The sequence below is a fragment of the Aotus nancymaae genome, unplaced genomic scaffold (genome assembly GCF_030222135.1).
Source record: "Aotus nancymaae isolate 86718 unplaced genomic scaffold, 86718_ANA_hifiasm-v0.15.2.pri h1tg000003l, whole genome shotgun sequence".
In the NCBI taxonomy this organism is placed as follows: Eukaryota; Metazoa; Chordata; class Mammalia; order Primates; family Aotidae; genus Aotus; species Aotus nancymaae.
The window spans coordinates 50,702,181-50,710,746 of record NW_026988414.1 but is presented as its reverse complement, the minus strand read 5'-3'; positions in this window follow the sequence as shown (position 1 = coordinate 50,710,746).

The following is an 8,566-nucleotide window of genomic DNA, read 5'->3' as shown; positions in this document are numbered from 1 at the left end:
GGGAGAAGTATAAAGAAAGGAGGGGAGAAAACATTTCTGGTAAAGGAAAATCTCCAGTTTCTGTTTCTGAGACCCCTGAGCTGCCCTTCCTGCAACAATTGCTTTGATGCTATGAGCAATTCTATTGGAATAGATCCCATTTTTACTTACTGTAGTTGGAATTGAGTTTCTGTCACTTTCAGCTGAAAGCGTCCTGAGGGTGGCAGCTGAAATCCTCTTCTTTTCTTTGAGGGCGTGTGGATTGTTGGGTGAGAATAATGAAGGCTGAGGGAGAGAAGGCAGGCTCATCACTATGGTTAAATAAAGCAGGTTGGAGGCCGAGGCAGGTGGATCACGAGGTCAAGAAATCGAGACCATCCTGGTCAACATGGTGAAACCCCGTCTCTACTAAAAATACAAAAAATTAGCTGGGCATGGTGGCGCGTGCCTGTAATCCCAGCTACTCAGGAGACTGAGGCAGGAGAATTGCCTGAACCCAGGAGGCAGAGGTTGTGGTGAGCCGAGATCGCGCCATTGCACTCCAGCCTGGGTAACAAGAGCGAAACTCCGTCTCAAAAAAAAAAAAAAAAAAAGCAGGTTGGTATATGTGCCTGAGTGTCCACTTTGCCAGCTAGGGAACCTAGTCCTGGATGTCAAGAAGGATTTATCTTCATTCTCTGCTTCAATAGCTCTCTGAAACCTCTGTGAACACACTTGTCTTGACTTGTTAACTGTTCCTCTGTGATAAGACTGAGCTCCCTGAGGGCAGGTCTTATGGCTCTAATGCCTTGAGTGTTATAAGCTGTCCAATTCACATGTGTAGAATGAATAGTACACTAATAAATGTACAGAAAATCAAGAATTTCTCAATTGCCACTCATGAATGTGTCTTAAATACAGTCTTTTGGCTTAATAAATGAAAAGAGTTACTTAATAGTACTATTGCCTGAGCTAATTAAAGTTTTATGTAGCTTAGAAGCTTGCCTCTGCTACTTACTTACCACTTAAAGCAAATTACTTTTCAGTCCTCAGATTTCTAATCTGCACTTTGACAAGTATATATTTTTTGAAATTCAAATGCTGTATTGAGACAGATATAATCCATGTGGAGGGTATTATGACTAGATAGTGTGCTCCTGGGTTAGCTGTTTGGCCAGGAGGGAAATAATATTGCAACTAGTTGAAAATCATTGTTTTGGAGCACAGGCAGACCTTATTACGTATGTTCAGACCTGGGGGAGAGAATGAAGACTTATTTCCTTCTACTTTGGTTTAGTTGATAGGCTGTTCTCTACTGGAGACAAACTGTGTTTCACATACAACCAGGTAGGCGACCACTGAATATCACAGCAAGGTGCAATCAGACAGTGAGTTCCACAGGGTCAGTCTTCTCCCAGTTGATCAATGAGAGCAGTTCATTAAGGTCAAAATGTCAGAATTATAAATAGTTCTTCCACTGCTTCCCTCCACCACTGTTTTCTCTTTGGGTTATTACCAATTGTCACATCTGGCAAGTCAAAAAGAGAGAGAAAGAGAAAGGCAAAAATCAGGAGAGTTTTTACTGTTGGTGAGAACATTACTGCTGAGTAAGATGATGTCTCCTTGGAAGTTATCACAGCTTGATAGACACAATCCTTTCTCAGAACTCTGTCTGAGTGTCCCCAAATTATTCATCTGGTGGGTTGCCTGTGTTTTCCCATTCCCAAGTGATGATTGGATAAGGAGGCAAGGACAGAATAGGGAACAGGGGCTCATTAGGGACTAGCAACAGCTCCCTGTGACAAGGTATCTAATGGATGAAACATTGTCCCTGTCATCCTTTTCATTTTTGCATTCATGTGACAGGGTTATCAGAAGATAAGAAGTGAGATCAGTCTAGAAGTCCAGTGTAGCGAACCAAGCTAATGAGATGTCTAGTGGGAGACTGAGTTCAGGCAATGTCTGTGAAACTGAGCAATGAAAGGCAGAAGGTTCATTAGACATGCAGTCAGAAGATAAGAGCCAAGGCCATTTTCTAATTATAGGAATATATTTGAGATGTCCATGGACTTTGTGTGAGGCTCTATCTTATTGACAAGACAATTACATGATCATGGTGTCATGGTATCATGGTGTTGTTTTTAATTACAGAGATAATTATCTGAACTATCTGGTAATTTCTACAGATTTTGTGAAATTTTGCTTTGGATAGGGTTGGAGTGCTTTAAAATAGAGGCTACCATGTTTCAGCAAGACAATAATAGGTAGTAATTTCCTGCAAGGAGGAAAAAAGCTACCATTTATTGATAGCTATATGCCAGGAGTCTTTCTGGACAAGTCCTACACGGGTAGGTGCAATGGGGGTTGTTTACTTCCCCCACTTCCTTCTTCACACATATCCCAAGCCAATGGGAACCTGGGATGAAGTCAAGGGTTTTAAATGAAGCAATCTGAAAATGAACTCTTCTTTGTCAACTATTACAGAAAGTATTATAATATAACCCAGGGAGACTGAGTACTCATGACTTAATAAACACAATTAAGCCATAAGAAATAAGAGCAAATTTAGATACACAGAAAATGAATTTCTCATGCATACCACATTTATTATTTCAGGGGTGTGGCTTATAGTAGGAAAATAATCCATGGAATTCAAAGGTATGTTGGAGTTTAGGAGAGATCCCGTTGCAGCCTGGAGGGGAGGAAGCTATATTAAATGTTGCTTTCCTCCCTTGTGCAGCCTGTTCTTCCTTTAAAGATGCTAAGTTCCACGTATGCCTGATACACACCAATTGTCTAAAGCCAGTTCACCAAATATAAAATATATCATGCTTTAAATTATGTATAAGGCTTATAGCAAATATAATGGACAAAGTTATTTTAATAGCCCTTGAAGATTTCTATGGCATTTTATTTTATTTTTTAAATTGACAGATAAAAATGGCATGTATTTATTGCATATAACATGGGGTTTTGAACTATATTTACATTGTAAAATGGTTAAATCTAGCTAACTAACAAGTGCTTTATCTCACATAGTTGTTATTTTTTTGTGGTGAAAACAGTTAACACCCACTCTTTAAGCATTTCTCAAGAATACAATGTATCATCATTAACTATAGTCACCAGGCTGTAAACAGATCCTTTGACCTTTTCCCTCCTATCTAACTGTAATTTTGTATCTTTTGACCAACATTTCCCCAGCCCTCTCCTACCCACTCCAACTGTCTTGACCTCTGGCAGCCACCATTTCATTCTCTGTTTCTATGGGATCAACTTTTTTGGATTTTACATGTAAGTGAGATTCTGTGGTATTTGCAAGGCCCTGTGTTGGACCAAGTCATATATCCTGTTTTTGCATTTATTTCTCATAGCAATCTTGAAGAGTTTGGGGTATGATTGTTTCTAATTTATGTAACTTGCCTAAGATCATACAGGTACAAAGTGGCAGAACCCACAGTAGCTCTCAGGTTTATATCACTTCATGCTCTGTGTTTTTTCCACCAGAGTATAGGAAACTTAAAATATTGTACTTTCAATGTACAGATTTTCAATTCATGCATTTCTAGATTAGTAAGTCATTTTCTGCTTTGAAAGTTATTTATTTTACCTCTGGATTTTCATAAAAAGAAAATGAGCTAAGAAATTAAAAAGTTAAAGAGATATTGACTGTGTATTTCAATTAAATAACATATCTGTTTTCATTTTTAAGCATTCCTATGAGATAATGAAAGCAGCTTATGTCAGATTTGAGAGGGAAACTGCACACAGGGCTGTCTTGCTAGTACATGGTTAAAAATGTAGTGGTCAAGAGAAGGAAATGCAACTTTGCCAAGGGAAAAATGATGACTCATGATTCAGACAGTTGTTTACAAAAACGTATAGAGAAAACATTCTCCTCAGAGTCCGGCAAAGGAGCAGATGGGAATTTCCTGCTACTCTCTTTAGAGAAAGGAAGAGACAGAGTTTCCTTCTGAATGGGGATGGAAGGAGATCAACTGCTTGAGTGAGGACAGCAGCCCTTTCTGCAAAAGATCCCTAAAGGCCACTGGACATTAGTGCACCATTTGGAACAGAGCCAGGAGCTGTTGTGCTGTTGAATGAGCCACTGGGCAGTAGAGCTTCTTGTTCCTTCTCTAAATTGCAGTATTTGGGCTATGTGTTGGATAAAAATAACATTTTGGGTGGTAGTAGATGATTACAAGCAGTTAAGTAGATAATTACAAGTAGCTAGCTAGCTAGCTCATCCTCAACAGATTCCTTGCAGAAAGTAAGTCCTTAAGAAATGTAGCTATTATTATTGTGTTTGCATTATACTATCATTGCAAATATTTCCACTATAAATGCACAAATTAAAAATAGTTGCCTTGATGATTCCTCGGGAAATTAAATATAAAATTACCACATGATTCAGCAATTTCATATCTTGGTATATACCCCAGGAAGTGAAAGCTTGGACATGGATAGATATTTGTATACACATGTTCATAGCAGCATTATTCACAATAGCCTAAAAAAGGAAGCACCCTAAGTATCCGTCAATGGATGAATAAACTAAATGTGGTACACACACACACAGACACACACACACACACACACACGCACACATGGCCTTAAAAAAGAAGGAAATCTGAAACATGCAACAACATAGATGAAACTTGAAGACATTATATACTAAGTACGATAACTCAGTCAACAAAAAGACAAAGATTGTATGATTAGTCATATGAGATACGTAGAATAGTCAAACTCATAAAGACAGAAAGTAGAATGGTGGTTACCAGGGGCTTGGAGAAGGGCAAATGAAGAATTAGTGTTTAATGGGTTCAGAGCTGCAACCGAAAAAGATGAAAAAGTTCTGGAGATGAACAATCTTGATAGTTGCACAACAGTGTGAATGTGCTTAATGTTACAGAACTTAAAATGTCACTTAAAAAGGGTTAAAATGCTATATTTTATGTATGTTTTGTCACAATATAAAAATGGGAAAAATCATTTCCTTAAGCACTGGACTTTGTAATCTGTAACTTGCATTGCATTTGGTGCAGGTATGCAATGTGGGAAGTGCTCTTGGCTTTTTTCCCCCATAGTCATAGCATGTGGGAATCTTGATCCACTTCTTGGAAAATCATTTAAAATGTGATAGAGTATTGCAAATGTGCCATAAGTAAAAACTTTTAACAATCGAACCTCTGACCGTGAACTTAGACTGTAAGGTAATTTTTCATTTCTAAGAGCTTGTTGATTTCATCTCATCTTGGAGTCTTAGAAAAGAGATCTTGAGACATCAAACAATGTATGTTGAGTTTAACAAAGGAATACAAGATGCTTTGGTTCCATTTTATTTATTTTTTGGTAAATATATACTTGTTTATTTTTTGAGAGGTTTCAGTGAAATACAACAACATATAATAAACCGTACATATTTAAAGTGGACACTTTGTTAAGTTTTAACATATATACACACCCCTAAAACCATCAACACAATCAGGATTGTGAAAATGTCCTTGTCCCCTCAAAAGTTTCTTTGTGTTGCTTTGTAATCTCTCCCTCCATCTCATTCCTCAAAACCACTGCCTGCTTTCTGTCATTATAGATTAATTTTCCTTTATAGAATTTTATAGAAATAGGCCAATACAAAACTTATTCCTTTTTTGGTCTATTTTCTTTTCTTTTCTTTTTTTTTTTTTTTGAGATGGAGTCTTGCCCTGTCACCCAGGCTGGAGTGCAGTGGCGCAATCTCTGCCTCCTGGGTTCAAACAATTCTCCTGCCTCAGCCTCCCGAGTAGCTGGGATTACAGACAACCGCCATCATGCCTGCCTAATTTTTGTAGTTTTGTAGAGACGGGTTTTCACCATGTTGTCCAGGCTGGTCTTGAACTCCTGACCTCAGGTGATCTGCTTGCCTCAGCCTTCCAATGTGCTGGGATTACAGGCATGAGCCACCACACCCAGCCCTATTTTCTTATATTCAGCATAATTTTTTGGGGATTCATCCATGTTGTTGTATGTATTAATGATCCATTTCTTTTTATTGTTGAATAGTATTCCATTGTATGGATATACTACCATTTCTTTAATCATTCATTTGTGATAGACAATTGAGTTGTTTCAGTGTTGTACTATTACAAATAAAGCTCTACAAACATTCATATACAAATCTGTGTGAAGACACATCCTTTCTTTTCTCTTGGTTAAGTACTAGGGGGTTGATTGGTTGGATCATGTGGTAGGTATACCTTTTTTAAAAACTGCAAAAATGGTTTTCCAAAGTCATTAGACCATTTTTTGAAAGTTCTAATTGCTCCACATCTTTGCCAATCTCTGATATGGTGAGTCCTTTTAACTTTAGCCATTCTAATAAGTATGTAGCAGTGTCTTATTGTTGTTTAATTTGCATTACATTAATGGCTAATGATGTTGGTCATCTTCTCCTGTCTTGTTTGCTATCTTTGTACCTTCTTTCCTGAAATATGTGTTGAAATCTTTTGTCTGTCTTTTACTGGGTTATGTGCTTTCTTATCATTGAATCTTGAGAATTATTTATGTATCAATACAAGTTCTTTATCAGAGATGTGACTTGCAAATATATTTTCTCAGTCTGTGACATGTCTTTTAATCATCTTAAGAGAGTCTTTTGAAATGAGCTGCATTTTCAAAAATTTATAGGTGAATTATTGGGGAATATAATTTAAATAATGAGTTATAGGTTTTCTAGGAACAGCCTACACATGAATGTCAAAACAGAAGAAGAATGAAAGATAATGTTCTGATTTGGTGATGACTATGATGTGAACATGTGTTTGGAGTACTCTCTAGTAGGTCAACTAACAAGTTAAGTGGTTAACTTGATCTTATTAAATTAGGAGAGTATAATTTTGTGCTGGCACTTCTAGTCCAATTTTTTAGTTTGTCTTAAACTATCCTAGTAAATTTTAGGCAGTTAAGCTGATGTTTAAAAAGCAACAATTAATGTTGAGAACAAAAGCATTCATAAAACAGTTCATTTTTTTAGGCTCAACAAGCACCAGAGCAACGAATTTAGAGAAAATGTCTGTAGTCAGCAAGGTATGGTTCTGGGTGACGTTCATCTTCTGATTCTATTACCAGCTGCTGGTTCTCTCTGTGTGTCCCACAGCCAGACCAGCCAAGAAGAAATCCATGTTGATTAGAGCCCCGACATTCTGCTGGGCAAACCTCTCATGCATCAGAAATAGAGCTTGGCCAAGAGGGCTGGTGAGCTTTGCTCTGACAGGACAGTAGCTATGGCAGGTCCTCATGGTGGAAAGGGCTCTCCTGGGATCAACTCATTTCACATTCATTGTATTCATTATCTGACCTACATCACCCAAAATCCTTGAGGAAGGTTTTTACCATGTCAATATACTTAATTGCTATTTGCGTGTCTTCTTTGATGAAGCATCTGTTCCAATTTATTATCCATTTTTATTAGATTGTTTTTGTTATTATTGAGTTTTCAGAGATTTAAAAATATATATTCTGGAGACAAGTCTTCTGTCAGATATGTGATTTGCAAATACTTTCTCCCAGTCTGTGGCATATTCTTTTCATTTTCTTAAGAGTGTTTTATGAATAAGTTCCTGATCAGATGTTATCTGAATATTTGAAAGTGTTTATTATCACCTAAGATGCCTACATAACAGCCTTGTTGACTGCAAAAAAGACTGTACACATTTGTACAATCTTTTTTGCAGTCTGAATATGTACTGATATTAACCTGCCTCTGCATGTTCACATGTTTAGGCAAAATTTGTATATTTATATGTAACCCAGATGTTCACCAGCATCTTCTTACTGCTCAAGAGCTAGAAAAGACAACTCCATCTCCTAAACCAGGTCTATGGATTCCTAAGGTGCGATGTGGGAAGGTGGAAGCTGTCTGTTGTCATTGCTTTGCCTTCTGTGTCTTCTAATTTGGTTCATTTATGAAGGTTTGGTCACCCCATGTTTCTTTCCGCATACTATTTCAAACGTGAACCAGACACTTTCTGTGATTTATACACAGAAATTCTATACACATAAGGACTTTTTGTGGGTAGCCATTTTTATTAAAGTTTTAGAGATGATGGTGGAGAGAGTTTTAACACATCAGTGCATACAATTTCATGTTGCATATGAGATACCCTGTTCAGAAAAGTTCTTTTTTCATCCCCCGCCAGCAGAAGTTTTTACTCTCTGCCTTGTTTCAAGTAGTGTCACAGTTCCAGAGCTTTCTGGGAGATTTCTGTCTGTCTTTTCTCCTTAAAAGGAAGCTAACATAAAGCATCTATTGGTATTTTACTGTCTTTTCTGTTGCCACACCCATAACCTTAAGATCTCACTAGATATTGAGTGAAGTTTCATTAGATATTTTTCTACAGACTCATTAGATATTTTTCTAAGCAAAGAGTGTTTTCCTTATGAGGTATTCTGGTGCCAGCCAAAATAATATTATTTTACTTTATTCCTCATGCGTAGTCATCGGTTCAGCACATGCAAATGTACACGTTTGGGCTAGTCACCTTCATTTTTTTGGAATTAATTTTAATTGTTACTTATCTTCTACTGGTTATGGACATATTTTTGGCATTCTGGATGTGCTGACATG